We start from the raw sequence: 19,156 nt of genomic DNA, 5'->3' as shown, positions 1-19,156 counted from the left end.
ACCCCTAGATCAGCGCTTCCTAAACTTATGGACAATTAGAATCAACTGGAGAGCTAATTAAAATACATATTCTAGGGCGCCTGGGTGGCTAAGTGGGTTAAAGCCTCTGCCTTTGGCTCAGGTCATGATCCTGGGGTCCTGGGATCAAGCCCCATGTCGGGCTGTTTGCTCTGCAGGGAGCCTACTTCTTCTTCTCTCTCTCTCTGCCTGCCTCTCGCCTACTTGTGATCTCTGTCTGTCAAATAAATAAATAAAATCCTTAAAAAAATAAAAAACAGATTCTAGGAGTGCCTGGGTGGCTCAGTAGGTTGAGCCTTGCTTGTGTTCTCTCTCTCACTATCTCTCTCTCTCTCTCAAATAAATAAATAAAAATCTTTTTTTTTTTAAGATTTTTTATTTATTTATTTGACAGACAGAGATCACAAGTAGGCAGAGAGGCAGGCACAGAGAGAGAGAGGGAAGCAGGCTCCCTGCTGAGCAGAGAGCCCGATGTGGGGCTGGATCCCAGGACCCTGGGATCATGACCTGAGCCGAAGGCAGAGGCTTAACCCACTGAGCCACCCAGGCGCCCCAATAAAAATCTTTTAAAAAAGAAAATAAAATACAGATTCTAGGAGACTTATCTTCTAACATTCTTTTTTTTTTTTTTTAAGATTTTATTTATTTATTTGTCAGACAAAGAAAGAGAGCATAAACAGGGGGAGTGGCAGGTAGAGGGAAAAGCAGTCTCCCCACCAAGCAGGGAGCCCAATGCGGGACTCAATCCCAGGACACTGAGATAATGACCTGAGCCAAGGCAGACACTTAACCAACTGAGTCACCCATGTGCCCCCTAACGTTCTTATCTGATAGGTCTCTGGACTGGCACAAGAATTGGCCTTTCTTACAGTTCCAAGGTGGTAATAACTCCTGTTGGTCTGAGCGAACCACACTGAGGAACACTGAGCTAAAAAACTTGACAGAAAAATATATAGCCTTTCTGAGTCATAAAACATTTATGAAAATTTAAATTATAATATAAGGCAGGGCAACTGGGTGGCTCAGCCTTACGTATCTACCTTCGGCTCAGGTCATGATCCCAGGGTCCTGGGATCCAGCCCCACATACGGCTCCCAAAGCAGGGAGCCTGCTTCTCCCTCTCCCACTTGCCCTGCTTGTGTTCCCTCTCTCGCCATCTCTCTCTCTCTGTCAAATAAATAAATAAATAAAATTTTTAAATGATAATATAAGGCAAAATGATAGTTATTTTATCATCAATCTAGTCTTTGTAGAATTGTTTGCTGAACTAGCTTCTATAACCATAAGCAAAATAAACTTTGAAAACTGTAATCCGGGACGCCTGGGTGGCTCAGTTGGTTGAGTGGCTGCCTTCAGTTCAGACCGTGATCCCAGCGTTCTGGAATCAAGTCCCGCATCGGACTCCTTGCTCAGCGGGTAGCCTGCTTCTCCCTCTGCCTCTGCCTGCCACTCTGTCTGCCTGTGCTCACTCTCTCTGACAAATAAATAAAATCTTAAAAAAAAAAAGAAAAGAAAACTGTAATCCTAGGCTACCTGGCTGACTCAACTGGTAGAGCACACAATTCCTGATCTCAGGATTGTGGGCTTGGCCCCACACTGTGGGAAGAGATTACTTAGAAAATAAAATCTTGAAAAAGAAAAAGAAAAAGGAGGGCACCTGGGTGGCTCAGTGGGTTAAGCCGCTGCCTTCGGCTCAGGTCATGATCTCAGGGTCCTGGGATCAAGTCCCGCATCGGGCTCTCTGCTCAGCAGGGAGCCTGCTTCCCTCTCTCTCTCTCTGCCTGCTTCTCTATCTACTTGTGATTTCTCTCTGTCAAATAAATAAATAAAATCTTAAAAAAAAAAAAGAAAGAAAGAAAAAGAAAAAGGAAACTGTAATCCTTATTTAATGCCATTCAGTCCATGAGTCTTTCCGGTGAAGATTCTATCTGAGAAGTTTCTTCTGTGCTGAGGGTTACCAAGTCTGTGAGACAACCTGGACCCAGCTGAGGTCTTCATTAGATTAATGGGATCAGCCACACTGTCTCTGGGAAGGCAGCCCAAACCGTCTCTGGTAGGGAATAGCCATCTTGTAGAGCCTCTTGTGGGCTTTCATGTATAATTTCTAACATTCAATCAAAAATTACTAAGTATGGTGATGCCTGGCTGGTTCAGTTGGTAGAGCATGTGACTCTTGATGTCAGGGTTGTGAGTTCAAGCCCCATGTTGGGCATAAAGCTAATCTCAAAAAAAAAAGAAAAAAAAAGGTGGGGGACACCTGGATGGCTCAGTCGATTAAATGTCTACCTTCAACTCAGGTCATGATCCTGGGGTCCTGGGATTGGACTCCCTGCTCAGCAGGGGATCTGCTTCTCACTCTCCCTCTGACCTCCATCCCCCCACACTGTCACTCTCACTCTCTTCCAAATGAATAAATATGTGAGAGACAGGAATGTATGACTAATAATCCAATGAAAAAGAATATACACAAGAAATAGGTACATAGATGATATAGACCTTGGAATTAAAAGACAAGGACTTACTGTATATATTTATTTATTTACTTTTTAAACCATGCAACATTGGCTTTTATTATGCATGGGGTTTTTTAATTATTTCCTCTATCCCTCCATACACTGGCAAAAGTAAGTATACTGTTTAACTTATTGGAACTTCATTTTTTAAAAGATTTTATTTATTTATTTGACAGAGAGACAGAGAGACTGAGAGACCATGAGCAGAGGGAGCAGCAGAGGGAGAGGGAGAAGCAGGCTTCCTGCTGAGCAGAGAGCCCGATGCGGGGCTCAATCCCAGGACCCTGGGACCATGACCAGAGCCAAAGGCAGACGCTTAACGACTGAGTCACCCATGGGCCCCAACAAGGACTTTTAAATAATTATTATTAATATGTTCAGAAAATAAGGGCACCTAGGTGGCTCAGTCATTTAAACATCTGACTCTTGAATTTGGTTCAGGTCATGATCTCAGGCTTGTTAGACTGAGCCCAAGTTGGGCTCCTCCATGGGCATGGAGCCTGCTTAAGATTCTCGATTCTCTCTCTCTTTCTGCCCCTCCCTGCCTCTCTCTCTCTCTCTCTCTATATATATATATATATATATATATATTCCCCCCCCCCCATTCAGAAAGTAGAGGAAAAGATGCACACATGGGGGCACCTGGGTGGCTCAGTGGGTTAAGCCTCTGCCTTCAGCTCGGGTCATAACCTCAGGGTCCTGGGATCGAGCCCCGAATTGGGCTCTCTGCTCAGCGGGGAGCTGCTTCCTCCTCTCTCACTGCCTGCCTCTCTGCCTACTTGTGATCTCTGTCAAATAAATAAATAAAATCTTAAAAAAAAAAAAAAAAGAGTCCCTGAAAAGCTTCACCCCGTTTCCTCTAAGGGGAGAATTTTTTTTTTCCTAGGATTTTATTTACTTATTTAAAGATAGATAGAGGGAGAGACAGAACCTACGTGAAAGGGTGAGGGAGAAGGGAGGAGCAGAGGGAGAGGGACAGGCAGACTCCCTGCTGAGCGTGGAGCCCCAGCTGGGGCTCAATCTCATGACTGTTGAGGTCATGACCCTTGAGCCGAAATCAAGAGTCTGATGCTCAACTGACTGAGCCACCCAGGTGCCCCTCAGGGAGTTTTTGTTTTTTTTTTTTTTAAACAAGCATTGTATCCTTGGGCAAGTGGAACAATTCTAGGTTTTTATTTTTTCACATATAAAATAAAAAGATTGGACTATTCTCCCTAAGATCCCTTGAAGCTCCAACATTCTATGAGTCTAAACCTCATATATATTTTAAATCTTTTTTTTAAAGATTGTATTTATTTATTTGTCAGAGAGAGAGAGAGAGCACAAGCAGGCAGAGTGGCAGGCAGAGGCAGAGAGAGAAGCAGGCTCCCCGCTGAGCAAGGAGCCTGCTGTGGGACTCCATCCCAGAAACTCTGGGATCATGACCCGAGCGGAAGGGAAAGGCTTAACCGTCTGAGCCACCCAGGCATCCCAGATATATTTTAAATCTTGCCTAGCCGTCCCCAAAAGATAATAAAGACTATGATAAACAGTTGACATGTACAAGCTATGACTATGTGCCTATCACCTTCTGTACACTGCCTGTCATTTAATCCTCACAGAGCTGCATTTACCAGGAACCTCGTAGGTTCTGTTATGCACTTGAGAAACCAACAGTAAGTCCTGTTGGAATGTCCTTTGAAGAAATGAAGAAACTGTTCTCACAGATGTTAGAAGTCCCTGTCTGCAAGTCCTACGGCTCTCTGTGCAGCAGAAAAGAAACTATGTCAGGGACGCCTGGGTGGCTCAGTTGGTTGGACGACTGATTTCTGCTCAGGTCATGATCCCGCAGTCCCGGGATCGAGTCCCCGTCGGGCTCCCAGCTCCACGGGGAGTCTGCTTCTCCCTCTGACCTTCTCCTTGCTCATGCTCTCTCTCACTGCCTCTCTCTCAAATAAATAAATAAAATCTTAAAAAAAAAAAAAAGAAAGAAAGAAAGAAAAAGAAAAAAACTGGGTAAGTGTGTTGAGATTACTTAGAAATAAAGAAGTAGAAAGAAACTGGGTGAACTCAATTGACCCAACCTGATTTGCATTTGGGGAGCAAATGCTCCCCAGAGCATTTGCCTGGGGAGGTGGGAGTGGAGAGAGAAGAGGGAGGTAACAGGAGGAGGAATCGGAGTAGTCCTGGTGGAGGAGAAAGGGCCCTGGATTCGGAGTAGACATTCCCAATTTGAGCTTTGTGATTTCAGGCAATTCACTTAAATGCTCTAAATATCAGTTTCTACAGCTTCCAAATAGGAAAAAACCCATAATAGTAACTGCTATGGACTCAATGTTCATGTCCCCAGGCCAAATTCACGTGTCCAAACCTAATTTAATCCCCAGCAGGAGGATATTTGGAGGTAATTAAGGTTGGATGAGGTCATAAGGGTAGAGCCTCCCATGATGGGATTAAGGACCCTTTGAAAAGGAAAAACACAGGAGCTCTTTTGCCACCTGATCCTACAGCAAGAAGGCCCCCCTCTGCAAACTAGATAGAAGGATCTCACCAAGAACTGAATGAGTTGGCACCTTGATCTTGGACTTGCCAGCCCTCAGAACTGTGAAGGATCAGTTTCTGTATTTAAGCCACCAAGTCTATGATATTTTGCTATACATTCCAAGCTGACTGCATACAGGACATACTATGCATCTGGCTTGTTCTTCATTCCATAAATATCTTTTGCAGACCTCTCTGTGTTCCCAGGCGCCTGGGTGGCTCAGCCGGTTAAACATCTGCCTTGGGCTCAGGTCATGATCTCAGGGTCCTGAGATGGAGCCCTCTGTCGGGCTTTCTGCTCAGCAGGGGGTCTGCTTCTCCCTCTCTCACTGTGTTCTCTCTCCTCTCAAATAAATAAATAAAACCTTTTTAAAAAACTAAAACAAACAAAACCCAAAAAAACCTCTGTGTCTAGCACTGTCCTAAACACTCTAGACACTCAGCTAACAAAACAAAGATCCTTTCTTTCTAAAATTTGTGGTCTAGGGGCACCTGGGTGGCTCAGTCAGTTAAACATCCACCTTGGGCTCAGATCATGTTCCTAGGATCCTGGGATCAAGCCCCACATCCAGCTCCCTGCTTTCAGGGAGCCTACTTCTCCCTCTTCTCTCCACTTGTGCTCTCTCTTGCTCTCTCTCTCTCAAATAAATAAAATCTTTAAAATTTGTGGTCTAATTTGAAGAGACAGAGACAATAAACAAGTAAACTGTTAGTCTCTACAAAAACCACATAGAGTAAGTGCTGGCATGATCCCAATTCTTAATTTTTTAAGAATAATCTCTACATGGGGCACCTGGGTGGCTCAGTGGGTTAAAGCCTCTGCCTTCAGCTCAGGTCTTGATCTCAGGGTCCTGGGATCGAGCCCAGCATCGGACTCTCTGCTCAGCAGGGAACCTGCGTCCCTTCCTCTCTCTCTCTGCCTGCCTCTCTGACTACTTGTGATCTCTATAAAATAAATAAATAAAATCTTTAAAAATAATAATAATAGGGGCGCCTGGGTGGCTCAGTGGGTTAAGCTGCTGCCTTCGGCTCAGGTCATGATCTCAGTGTCCTGGGATCGAGTCCCACGTCGGGCTCTCTGCTCAGCAGGGAGCCTGCTTCCCTCTCTCTCTCTCTGCCTGCCTCTCCATCTACTTGTGATTTCTCTCTGTCAAAGAAATAAATAAAATCTTTAAAAAAAAAAAATAATAATAATAATCTCTACCTCCAACTCACAGCTTGAACCCACAACCCTGAAAGCAAGAGTCTCATATTCCACTGACTGAACTAGTGACGTGCCCCAGTGATCCCCATTTTTTTTTAAGATTTCATTTATTTATTTGACACAGAGAGAGAGAGAGAGAGATCACGAGCAGGCAGAGAAGCAGGCAGAGAGCAGGGGGGAGGGGGGAGCAGGCTCCTTGCTGAGCAGAGAGCCTGATGCGGGGCTTGATCCCAGGATCCTGAGACCATGACCTGAGCTGAAGGCTGAGGCTTAACCTACTGAGCCATCCATGCGCCCCGTGATCCCCATTTTTAAAAATGCGGAATCTGGGGGCACCTGGGTGACTCAGTCAGTGAGTGTCCCACTCAGCCTCTGCTCAGGTCTTGATCTTAGGTTGGTGAGTTCAAGTCCCACACGGGGTTCCATGCAGGGCATGGAGCCTAGTTAAAAATAAATTAAAATAAAATAAAATAAAATGAGGAATCTGAAGGGAGCCTGAGTGTCTCCATCAGTTGAGCATCTGACTCTTGGTTTCAGCTCAGATCATGGTCTCGGGGTCTTTGGGTCAAGCCCTGGGAGGGGCTCTGCCCTCAGTGGGGAGTCTGCTTGAGGTTTCTCCTTCTCCCTCTGCACTCAGCTGATCACTCATACACGCTCTCTCTTTCTAAAATAAATAAATGAATATTTATTTGTTTGTTTATTTTTAAAAGATTGTATTTATTTATTAGACAGAGAAACACAGTGAGAGAGGGAACACAAGCAGGGGGAGTAGGAGAGGGGAGAAGCAAGCTTCCCACCGGGCAGGGAGCCCGATGAGGGGCTGGATCCCAGGACCCCGGGATTATGACCTGAGCCGAAGGCAGATGCTTAACGACTGAACGCAGCAGAGTAAGGCTCCAGAGGCCCCACACTGTACCTCTATGCTATTCTAGTTTCTCCAATAACAGCCTCTTGCAGGAATCCAATGAGAGAAAGTGTGTGAAACTGCTTTATAAACATTGGAGCTGATGATGTTGGTTGGCCAAGGTCTGCGGAGACCACAACAGGCGGTGGGAGAGTGCCCTCCAGTCTCCCACCAGGTGTCACGAGGCCAGTGCCTTTTCCTCGGTCACCCTTTGCCCTGGGGTTCCCCTGGATGTCTCTGATGTGAGTGGTGGGGAAGCTGGGGGACAAGCAAAATGATGAATTCTGTTCCCTTTCCGGTGCCTCAGATGCCCCCGCAAAGACACAGCCCGGAACACTACCTCGTGTTTGGGAGTATTGTATTTGGGATCCTCATCTTGTAGGAAGGGAAGTCCCATTGGCAACCTGACTAAAGCTGATGAATCACACGCCGGGCCAGCCTCCTCCAGGCACCAGCATCCATAGCCCAGGGAGAGGCGGGAGAACGTGTCCCTCCCCGGCTGCCCCTGGGGGTGAGGGCTGGGGGCTGGGGGAGCTAGGACTTCCCTGTAGACGGCACAGGGCACAGACGTTCGCTGCTTGATGAAGGCACGCCACTGTCCCCCACCGACCCTCACACACACACCCCCACGTGCGCAGAACAGGCTCCTGCCTCAGAGAGGGGCTTGTCAGACCTTACAAGAGGGCACGCCATACTTCTTGGCTGACTGAATGTGCCTAAGTGGAAGGATAAATAACAGATCACATTTGCAAAGCACATTACAGCTGACAAAGCGTTGTCACTTACATCAGGGCGAATGACAAGGTGGGTGTCAGAGTATCCTAATTATATTAATGAGAAGACTGAAGCTCAGAGAATTACTGTCAATTTTCAAGGTCTCACAGCTGATCAAGGGCATTTACTGAATGAATGAGTGAAGGAGGAAGGGAGGGAATGAATGAATGAATGAATGATTGAGTCAGGACCTGAAGGTCTTCCCTGAATCAGGTCTTCCCTGAATCCGGCACTGTTTCTACCATATGTCATACTATTGTCCTCAGCCAGAGTTCAACATTCTCCTCTGAGGAGTTGAAGTTGAAAGCGTTGTGAGAACAAGACTGTACAGAAATGTCTCCTAGAGGGCTGATGTCACCTTCTCGGCTGATGGGTTTCTGTGGACAGTGGCCTGTCCTCCAATCCCACCAAGTCCTTGCTCTCACAGCCCTCCCAGACCACACCAGGCTGCTGGGTTGTAACATACCTCCTTACTGGCCCATTCCCCTTCACCTGGGAGCACAGAGCTTTATTCACCCCTGTGGACTGGCACCAGGCATCAACCAGGAGATGAGTGAAAAAATGGATGAGATGTGCGGCAGATCTTCTTTCCCTATGTTCTTCAAAACAAGGAAACAGCCATAGGCTGACCCCCCAAGACTCTTACCAGTGCTTTGGCAGCAAGGGAATGTGCAGGGCTAGTTCTGAAAATTCATAATTTCTCTCTCTCTCTCTTTCTCTCTCTCTCTCCTACTCCCTCTCCCCCTCCCTTAGAAAACCCTCTAATATTTAGAAAGCTAAATATCCACAGGGCAATTTCACCTCCCAGGGAGCAAAAGGGGACAAGCGCATCCCAGCTGTTCCAACCAGGACAGCCCCAAAGAGCTAGATTTTCTTTCTCCCTCAAAAGGGTCCAATAGCAGGCTTCCACCCACGTCTTGGCTCTCCCACACCCCCTTTTCCGCCTCCCTGCAGACAGCCGATGCCGCCACCCTCCCACCCAGCCCTCTGCTATCAGAGCTCTGAACACCCAAAAAGGAAAAACGATTGTGCTGAGTGAAGACAGAGCCGGGGAGGAAGGGAAGGGCTGTTTGCTGCCAGCTGACATTCTGCAGACTGGCTGCCTGTGTCTGTGCCAAGGGCGTGGTCACCAGCAAAATCTGAGAGAGATGGCAGGGAGAGAAAGAAAATGTCCTGATCACCACGGCACATCCTGAGTCGTATCTTCAAGTCTTATCTCCAAATGGACTGAATTGGCCTTTGCAAGAGGGAGGACGAGATCAAAAGCCTAGAGATGACCGAGAACTACAGGAGGTCACAGGTTCATGCCACGAACATCTCCTGGGCACACTACGTGCTGAGCAACACATGCAGCACAAGGAAGGCAGATGTGACAGACAGCATACCTGCTCCTGGGAGACCTCACGTTGGAGTGGGAGCCACAGGCGAGTCAGCCGGTGGCCGTAGTGTAAGCAGTGGTCAGGGAGAGAGGAGCCCTGGACGCATGAAGAGGTTGGAGGAGGGACACCTCACCCAGATTCCAGAGTGAAGGGGAGGCAGAGAGTCTGCCTGGAGAAGGTGACATTCAACACGCTGAGTCGTGAAGAGGAGGAGGAATGAGATCAGTGAAAACGGGAAGAGAGGCATTCCGAGGCAGCAGGAATAGGCACCATGATTTGGTGAAGGGCGAGGAAGAGGAGTGGTCAGAGGATGAGAGCTCTGGTCACACATGCGAAGGAGTTGGGATGTTATTTTAAAGACAGCTGGGCTTTAGGGGCACGTGGGTGGCTCAGTGAGAAGAACATGAGACTCTTCATCTCAGGGTCATGAGTTCTAGCCCCACATTGGGGGTAGAGATTACTTGATTTAAAATTTTTTTTAATAATTAAAATTTTTTTAAAAAAATAGAGGCAGTTGGGCTTTCATCATAAGGCTTTAGGAAGTGGTGACTGATCAGATTGGAATTTTGGGAAAATGAGTCTGGCAACCAAGTGGGGATTCCTGAGGGTACAAGATGGGAGAGTGGGAGATCACTGAGGAGGGTACGGTGGTAACCCGGGGACAAATGGTGATCTGATCTTAGGGCCATTCCCGTGAGAAGTAGAGGAAGACGCAGATCCGGAAGCATGTGGAAGTAGAGTTATTGGACAGTGTGACCTGCGTGGAGGGACAAAGTGGGGAACAGGGAGAAGAGGATGACACCCAGGTTCTGACTTGGGTGTTGAGTGGGTCAGATGAATGGGGATGAGGAATCTGGGACACAGAGCAAGTTTAGAGAGGAGGTAGATGAGTTCAGCATGGGGGCTCTCAAGTGGAAGGCAGCCGCCAACATCTGGGGAGAGATATTCTGCAGAGCAGTAGAGGTAAGGGATGGGACTCAAGAAGGGGTCTGGACTACAGTTAAACACTTGGGAGCCAGCGAAGCTGCTGTGATTAAAACCATGGGTGTGGATGAGGCTCACAGACAACACGCATGTCCGAGAATACATAGACGCCATCTTCCTACTCACAGGTATAATGGGTTGAGATACCGCAAGTCTGACGCTTGGGTCAGCACGGATGCTCGATAAATTGTAGTTGAATGAACAGTAGATCCAAAAAGAGTCACGGATAATTGTTTAGCCTAATGTTTTGCTCCCAAACATGATCAGCAACATTCCCCTCTTTCTTTCAAAACTTTCTGTCCTATTGTCTCTTGTTCCTGCTCCTTGGGAAGACCTTCGAAGCCCTGCGTCGAATCCCTCCTACCAACCTTCCAGCCTTTGCAGTCCTGAGTCCTGATTGCCTTGTTCACTGTACTCACCAACTGCTCTTCCTCTCTCCCTGCCTCCTACACTCTCCCTTGTCTGATATTTTTAAACTGTTTTATTTTCAGATGGTATTCGTCACTGCCATCAGCTGCCTATTTGAGGTATTTTCATCAAATATTGTATTTGTGTAGTTAAACCATAACTTTCTGTAGAGGAAAGCAATGGCACAAAAAAAATAATCCAAAAATGATCAATTTAAGTGACTTCCAATTGGGAAACAGCTTTGGTCCTTGCGTCTGAATATAGGTGTGTTAGATAACCCGAAAATCAAATTCAAGCAAAAATGACTGTCTTAGGGGAACTGATGCAAGAGGAACTTGCCTGAAAATTGTCTCATTTTTCCAATCTTAGGACTTCAACAAAGCGCACAGCCTTCTATGCATCCATCTTTCTATCCACTCATTTGTTTCAACTATCCATCTCCCAATTACTCCATTCACCCACCCATTCATCTATCTATCCCTCAACACCTATCTTTCTTTCTTTCTTACTATCTAAAAACATCTTTTTTTTAAAGATTTTGTTTATTTATTTGACAGACAGAGATCACAAGTAGGCAGAGAGAGAGGAAGGGAAGTAGACTCCCTGCCGAGCAGAGAGCCTAATGCGGGGCTCGATCCCAAGACCCTGAGACCATGACCTGAGCCGAAGGCAGAGGCTTTAACCCACTGAGCCACTCAGGCGCCCCTAAAAACATCTTTTGAATGCCTGCTACTACACTAGACACTGAGGGATATGAAATAAATAAGATGTGGAATCAAGAATCTTCAAGTCTAAATGAGAAGACAGAGCCAAAGTAAAAATGACTACCCTGTAAGTGCTTTATAAGAAGACTTAGAAGAGGGGTGCCTGGGTAGCTCAGTGGGTTAAAGCCTCTGCCTTTGGCTCAGGTCATGGTCCCAAGGTCCTGGGATCGAGCCCCACATCGGGCTCTCTGCTCAGTGGGGAGCCTACTTCCCCCTCTCTCTCTGCCTGCCTCTCTGCCTACTTGTGATCTCTGTCTGTCAAGTAAATAAATAAAATCTTAAAAAAAGAAGAAGAAGAAGAAAACTTAGAAGAGTGGACATAACTATTTCCAGGGGAATCAGGGAAGGTTTCATAAGGAAGGGTCTTGGAAGAGAAGAGAAATTTGAAGGTGGGCAATCTTTTTTTTTTTTTTTTAAAGATTTTATTTATTTATTTGACAGACAGAGATCACAAGTAGGCAGAGAGGCAGGCAGAGAGAGAGGAGGAAGCAGGCTCCCTGCTGAGCAGAGAGCCCGATGTGGGACTCGATCCCAGGACCCTGAGATCATGACCTGAGCCGAAGGCAGCGGCTTAACCCACTGAGCCACCCAGGCGCCCCGAAGGTGGGCAATCTTAACTCCCACAGAAACACAGGGCAGAGAAGCAGGATTTATACCCCCCACCCCCACCAAGGTTATAGACTACTCCTAGGCATGGGGAATCTATCCATGACCCAGACTTCAAACCACCTCACCTCTCCTGGCCTGTGTCTTCAATAGATGAAAAAGATTGGGGGCGCCTGGGTGGCTCAAAGGGTTAAAACCTCTGCCTTCGGCTCAGGTCATGATTCCAGGGACCTGGGATCGAGCTCCACATCGGCATCTCTGTTCAGCAGGGAGCCTGCTTCCTCCTCTCTATCTGCCTGCCTCTCTGCCTACTTGTGATCTCTGTCTGTCAAATAAATAAATAAAATCTTAAAAAAAAAATAAAAATAAAATTTAAAAAAAGATGAAAAAGATTGTATCAGTGGTTTTTTGACTGTGTTCCAACCCAAAAATGGGCAACCAACTGCCCCAGTGTGCCAATGTTTGAGGGATTTCTCAGGACACAGGACTTTCTAAAGTCAGATATCATAAGGAGGTCATAGAGGCAGTGAGAAATAGGGGGCAGGTCTCAGGAAGAAGGACAGTCGGGGGGGCTCAGAGCCCCATTTACACTTTAACTGGATCAGTCATGATGTGTTCTACATACTGAGCTTCTATGTTAGATTTTCTTTGCTCACAGCTTTAAAAATCTTTTAAAAAGTCTGAAAACCACGGAACTAAATGATCTCTAATGTCTCTGCAGTCTTTTAAAATTAAAATTATATATTTGCGTGGACCTGGTTGTGGTGTTGTTGTTGTTTAACTCTCTCTCCTTACCATCATTCTGACTTGGACTTTTTCCCTTTGTCTCGTGAGATGGAGCAGGGACCACGAGACAGAAATAAGTATTATGGCTCAAAAGCCTTCCTTCCTTTAGGACTTTTAGAAGCTCTAAAATAAATGAGAAAATACTAAACTTAATTAAACATGGTTGGGTTTTTAAACCCAAAGCTTCCCAGACCAACCTGCAAGAAGGCATCCTTGCCTTTATACCTTTCTCCCTCTCAACTTCTATGCCACTCATTCTGAAATTATCAAATTTCAGATTTTCAGGGGGCAAATTCAGGAGTGAGGGGAGAGTAACAATATATCACCCTAAAGAACCCTCTTTTGTTTCAGGGTGAAGCAGAGAGCTGAGAGGGGACCAGAAGAAGCCACTGGAAACCACCCAGCTCCCCCTCCCATCCCAGATCCTTCTGGCACCTCTAATTGAGGCCTGTCACAGGGAGAGAAGCCAGCTGCAAATTGCATTCATCAACGAATTACAGCAATTATAGCCCCAACCCCTTCCTAATGGGGGTGACACGTCCAGCCAGGCAATCCCTTGCCCTGATTCTGAGATCCCAAATGCTTTGGGGCTGCCAAGGTCAAGTTCCCCAGTCCAGACCCTGACCTTTGTCCTGTTCCCACACCCCACCTTCAGACAATATGCTGGAGGATAGGGGCTCCCCCAAACTTCTCCAGGATCACTGAAGTCCACTCAGCGATCTAGGCCTCGTTCCTGTTGCTGATCTTTAAGCTGAGTTCCCTCCAGATTTGATTCTTGGGAGAACGGATCTACTGGCATTTCAGGGGCGTGTTAACGATGACCTCCTGCTTGGCATTTGAGCCAGCTCTGTTCCTCCATTCCTCGTGCCCACCCTGACCACACAGGGCCAAGGCTAGGGTGAGGTTCAGATGAAACCTGTGGAGGTGTAGTGGAAGTGTCACCTCCCAAAGGAGAAGTATGTGGCCACCCACACCTGTCCACAGCTGCTTCCTCACTCCCCTCCCTGGAGCCAGCAGCTCTGGTTTCAACAGTGTGAGGGTGCGTGCGTGTGTGTGTGTCTGTGTGTGTGACATACCACAGGAGGATGGAAGGACCTAACACTAGACCCTCTCTTTGTCCTTTTGGGTGTAAAATTGCAACCAAATGTCCCGAAAGAATGTTCTTTTTCTCTCTCTTGCTTTTTGCCTCAGAATTCTGGCACCTCTACAAACCAGGAGAAAAAATAAGTTTCAGAGATCAGACTATCCATCTCCCAACACTTAGGCAGACACAATCACTCTTCCTCTCTAACAGCCCCTGTTTGACTTTGGGAGGGAACAGAGAAAGGAGGCTTCTTTTCTGCCTGAAGTTTCTAAGGAAGCCAACCCAGACCCCACCCTTCCCTTCCAGAGAACGTATCCTGTGCTGTCTAAGGAGGAGTCAAGCCTGGAGAAGAATTCTCCTGAACTGTCCTTTCTGTGGGAAAGGTGAGGAGGGGCACACCCAGGAAAGGGAGGACCCAGGAGAAGGGGTGTGTTTCAGATTTCCCCGGCACACCAAAGCTTTCTGCCTAGGGGAGAGCGGCAGGGCTCCCCTGACCCACTGGCAAGGGAAGAAGTCCACAGGGATGACTCAGGAGCCCCAGCTTCCTGAAGGCTCTTGAAGAAACTCAGCATTCCATTTTGAGTTTCAGATAAATCTCCAGAAGAGAGAGGGCAGCATCGGGGGGGGGGGGGGGGGACCAAGGGCGGGTAGTAGGAGCTGGGGACAAGGCGGGACGAGGGCAGATAAAGGCTGAGGCTGAGGCAGAGAGTGAGAGTAGAAGGAGGACTGGATTGCCAAACAAAGACAGCTGTCAGGACTCTGGCCCTGCCCAGGGCGACAGGGCCACTTGCTCTTCTCTTCTGGGGCTCCGCCCTGAACGGATGCCCCTGACACCCCATCCAGACCCTCTCCACTGGCTGGGAGTGTTGGCTCCAATGACTCTTGACTGCTCCTTCTCTGGAGACTTGAGTGACTAGCAGTCAGTTTGCTGACTGAGGGGTATGAAAGGCCAGGCTCTCTGCCTCTGGGGGATATTTTCCAGGAGCAATTCTCCAACCAGATCTTCCCCACAGGACCAAACCAACATTAGACTCCAAATGTGAGAGCGCATCCTTGTTTAGCTCCTTCCCTGCCCACTCCCTTTCTTTCTTCTGAAGATGTGCCCGATGCGGGACTCGATCCCAGGACCCTGAGATCATGACCCAAGCCGAAGGCAGCGGCTTAACCCACTGAGCCACCCAGGCGCCCCTGATAAGATGTTTTAAGATAATTCAAGATACACCAAGACTTTACCTATTCTGAAAGCTTTCCAGGAAGGAGAGTAAGCAGATTTTTCAGTTCTCCCCATCAAGAAGGACTTCCTAGAGTCTACCCTCCTGCCAGACTGCTGCAATTTGGTCTGTTTCTCTTCTGATTTCAGAAGAAAGGAAGAACTATGGGTCTCCCATTTGTTTCCCCATGATGCTCCTTCTCCCAAAGATCTGGACCTGCCTTGTCAGTAGAAGCAGAATGTGGGGGCACCTGGGTGGATCAGTCGGTTAATCATCTGCCTTCAGCTCAGGTCATGATCCCAGGGTCCTGAGATAGAGCCCCACATTAGGCTCCCTGCTTCTCCCTCTCCCTCTGCCTGCTGCCCTCCCTGCTTGTACTCTCTCTTTGTGTCAAATACATTGAATAAAATCTTAAAAAAAAAAAAAAAAAAAAAAAGAAGGAGAAGAAGAAGTAGAATGTGAACCACATCTCTAATTATAGAATTTCTGGTAGCCATTTTTTTTTATTTTATTTATTTGACAGAGAGAAAGGGAACACAAGCAGGGGGAGTGGGAGAGGGAGAAGCAGTCTTCTCTCCAAGCAGGGTGAGAGCTGTGGCTCTCACCCCTCTTAATGAGGGGTGCCTGGGAGGCCCAGGTGGTTGAGCATCTGACTCTTGATCTCAGCTTCAGTCTTGATCTTGGGGTTGTGAGTTCAAGTCCCTCATAGGGCTCTATACTGAGCATGGAGCCTACTTAAAAAATAAAAATAAAAACTAGGGGCGCCTGGGTGGCTCAGTCAGTTAAGCATCTGCCTTTAGCTCAGGTCGTGATCTCAGGGTGCGGGGATCAAGTCCCCATGTAGTTTGGGCTCTGCGCTTAGCAGGAAGTCTACTTCTTCCTCTCCCTCTGCCCCTTCCCTTGCTCGTGTTTACTCACTCTCTCAAATAAATAACAACTTTTTTTTTTTTTAAATAACAACTTTTTAAAAATAAAATAAATAATTAAAAATATATTAATGAGATAGTTTACATTCTTTTCTCTTTCTAAGTCTTCAACATCTGCTGTATTTCACACTTACAACATACCTGAGTTCTGTTCAGCCACACTTACAACATACCTGAGTTCTGTTCTCACCGCGTGTGGCTGGTGGCTGTCATATTGGACAGCATGGGTCTAGAGTTCCCTGAGGGTCCCTTCCCTGACACCAGCCCCACATTCAGCTCTTCTGGGGGGCAGAAAATGGTTATCTAGATTGACTATCCTGGGGTGACCTTGGGAGGAGCTGGGGTAGGGGAGTGGTAAACAGACTCTAGGGAGAGTCCTAAGTCAGGTAATTAATTACTGGGAAGGGAGGAAACGAAACTATGTCTATTAAACCTCACGCTCAGTTCTTTTTTCCTGAGGAGTAGAGAGAGCCAAGAAAATGCTCTGAAGCCTGTGGTCCTCCAAGTCCCTTGTTTGTTTGTTTGTTTGTTTGTTTTTCCCAAGTTCTTTGTTAATCAGAATATTTAACTTGGGTTCCAAATCTGCCTCACCTCCTCCAGGAGGCCTTCCCAGATAAACTCTCCAACCTTGCCTGATAGCTTCTTTTCTGGTTGCTGTCGCTATTCAGACCAAAAACACTTCTTCACTGAGGTAATACCCCAGCCCTCCAACCCTTGTGTGGATACCCCACATTCCACAGATCCAAGATGAGCTCCTACTTGGCACCCACCACTGTCCTAGGGATACAGTGTTGAACAAAAAGAATGAGGGCTGTCCTCCCAGAACAGATAACCTGGGGATGAAGGCGGACAGCAAACAAACTTAAAAGCAAAACAAACAAGGCAATCTCAGAGGGCGATAAAATGAAGGCAGAAAGATCATGAAGGAGTTCCCCAGGCCCACCTTGTACTGAGGACCATAGAAAGTGAACCAGAGAAGATCCAATATTGTCTACTCACCCCCCTCACTTTACAGATGGGTAAACTGAGGCTGATTGTGGGGTTGTTTCTGAGGTGCTGCCTGGTCAGACCGGTGGCTCTGTCCCTCCCCTGTTAGCCTGGGAGAGTTCCAGAAAGTGAGTAAGCAGTTCTGCCTTCTCACTCCCTAAGGATAAGAGTCAGCATCTGGAATGGAAGGCAATGGATAATCTTGCAAAAACAAACACAGTTGAAAGCATAAAACCTCACTCTCAGCAATCTTTAAAACCCAGCTGTCATCCCAGCACAACTCCACCAAACTACTCACCAGATTTCATAAGGAGGGGGTAGGAGGTTGGAGAGATAAGCCCTCCTGCCTTCCCCACCCCATTCTGCAGGGGCAGGGACCCAAGATTAGCACAGGGGCCTGAATGAACAGAGAGGCATGTTACCTCACACAGCCCAGAGTGGCCGAGGTATCTAAGACTTCAGGACTTGCTCCCCATCTCCTGTTCCAGGAGTCCATGCTCCAGAACAGCTGGAGGGGGAGGGGGACCTCGCTAGAAGAGTGGGGGGCACCCTGGAGGAAGTCCAGAGTCTCAGTTGCCCTTCCTCAGACTGAAGAGGTCCTCTCCATGTTCCTTTTGGAACATGCATTCCGTGTCTCAGCCTGGCTCCCTCCCTGAGTTGCTGGGATTTATTTCCGGAGATGTTTCGCCCACTCTGCCTGACGTCTGTGAGAAGCTGGGTGCTTAGGGAGTCCTCACCATCTGCCCACGTCCACCGTCAGCCAGGCAGCCCCCAAGCAGTTCAATTCCCAGACCAGGAAAGTCAGCCCAAGCTCCTTCCCATGCTCGCAAATCCTCTGCCAAGTGGCTGGAGATTTTCTTACCTCCCCCAAAGCAAGGGCACTATATAATGTCTGTTGCCCCCACACACACTTCTCATCTTGCTGAGGACTTGAAATCTGGGGATGGAGGAAGAAGAGGCTGGATTAGAGTTCTTTCCCTGCAAACGCTCTCTGCACATACATTTTCGCAATGTCTATAAAAATTTGAAATACATATACCCTTTGACACAACGATTACATGACATATATGCAAGGAGGTCCATCTCTGTGGACACGCTATGGATTTAATAGGGGATTTAAATAAGAAATGATGGCATAGGAGCACCTGGGTGGCTCGGTCATTAAGCGTCTTCCTTAGGCTCAGGTCATGATCCCCAGGGTCCTGGGATCAAGACACTCATAGGAGAGCCTGCTTCTCCCTCTCTCATGCTTCTCCCTCTCTTACTCCCCCTGCTTGTGTTCCTTCTCTCGCTGTCTCTCTGTCAAATAAGTAAATAAAATCTTTAAAAAAAAAAAAAAAGGAGGGGCGCCTGGGTGGCTCAGTGGGTTAAGCCGCTGCCTTCGGCTCAGGTCATGATCTCAGGGTCCTGGAATCGAGTCCCGCATCGGGCTCTCTGCTCAGCAGGGAGCCTGCTTCCCTTCCTCTCTATCTGCCTGCCTCTTCATCTACTTGTGATTTCTCTCTGTCAAATAAATAAATAAAATCTTTAAAAAAAAAAAAAAAAGGAAAAGAAATAATGGCATATTCAGACAGTGAACAGTGAAATCTCACATGGTCATCAAAAAGAATGGGGAAAACCCCAATGTCCCAACGTTGAGTAATGCCCAAAATATAAATGAGAAAAGCAAAAACCTCCTGTAATTCCCTGTATGTTGGATATGAAGGAAAGAGGAAAAAAAAAATCAGAAAGATTATATATAAAAACCTGCCCCTAATATTTAGCTAGCTCTGAAATTTAGATTATGGGGTTCTCCATTTTCTAAGTTCCTTTACAGAAAGATCTGTTACTTTTGTAAGCAAGTGGGGTGGGGGAGACAGTGAAAAAAACAATATTATATTTTTTATATAAAAATTTATATATAAAAATTTATATATATATATATATATATATATATATATTTTTTTTTTTTTTTAAGGAAGGAAGAACAAATCCTTTCCTCTGGTTTAGCCAGGGGAGGAGGTCCCATGACACCCACCCACAGACTCCCCAGCCGATGGCCTTGGAAGTGACGTGTGGCTACAGTCCGCCCTCCCTTTACATCCTAGT

The sequence above is a fragment of the Mustela nivalis genome (assembly GCF_964662115.1).
Source record: "Mustela nivalis genome assembly, chromosome: 17".
NCBI classification, from domain to species: domain Eukaryota; kingdom Metazoa; phylum Chordata; class Mammalia; order Carnivora; family Mustelidae; genus Mustela; species Mustela nivalis.
This window is presented reverse-complemented; position numbering follows the sequence as displayed.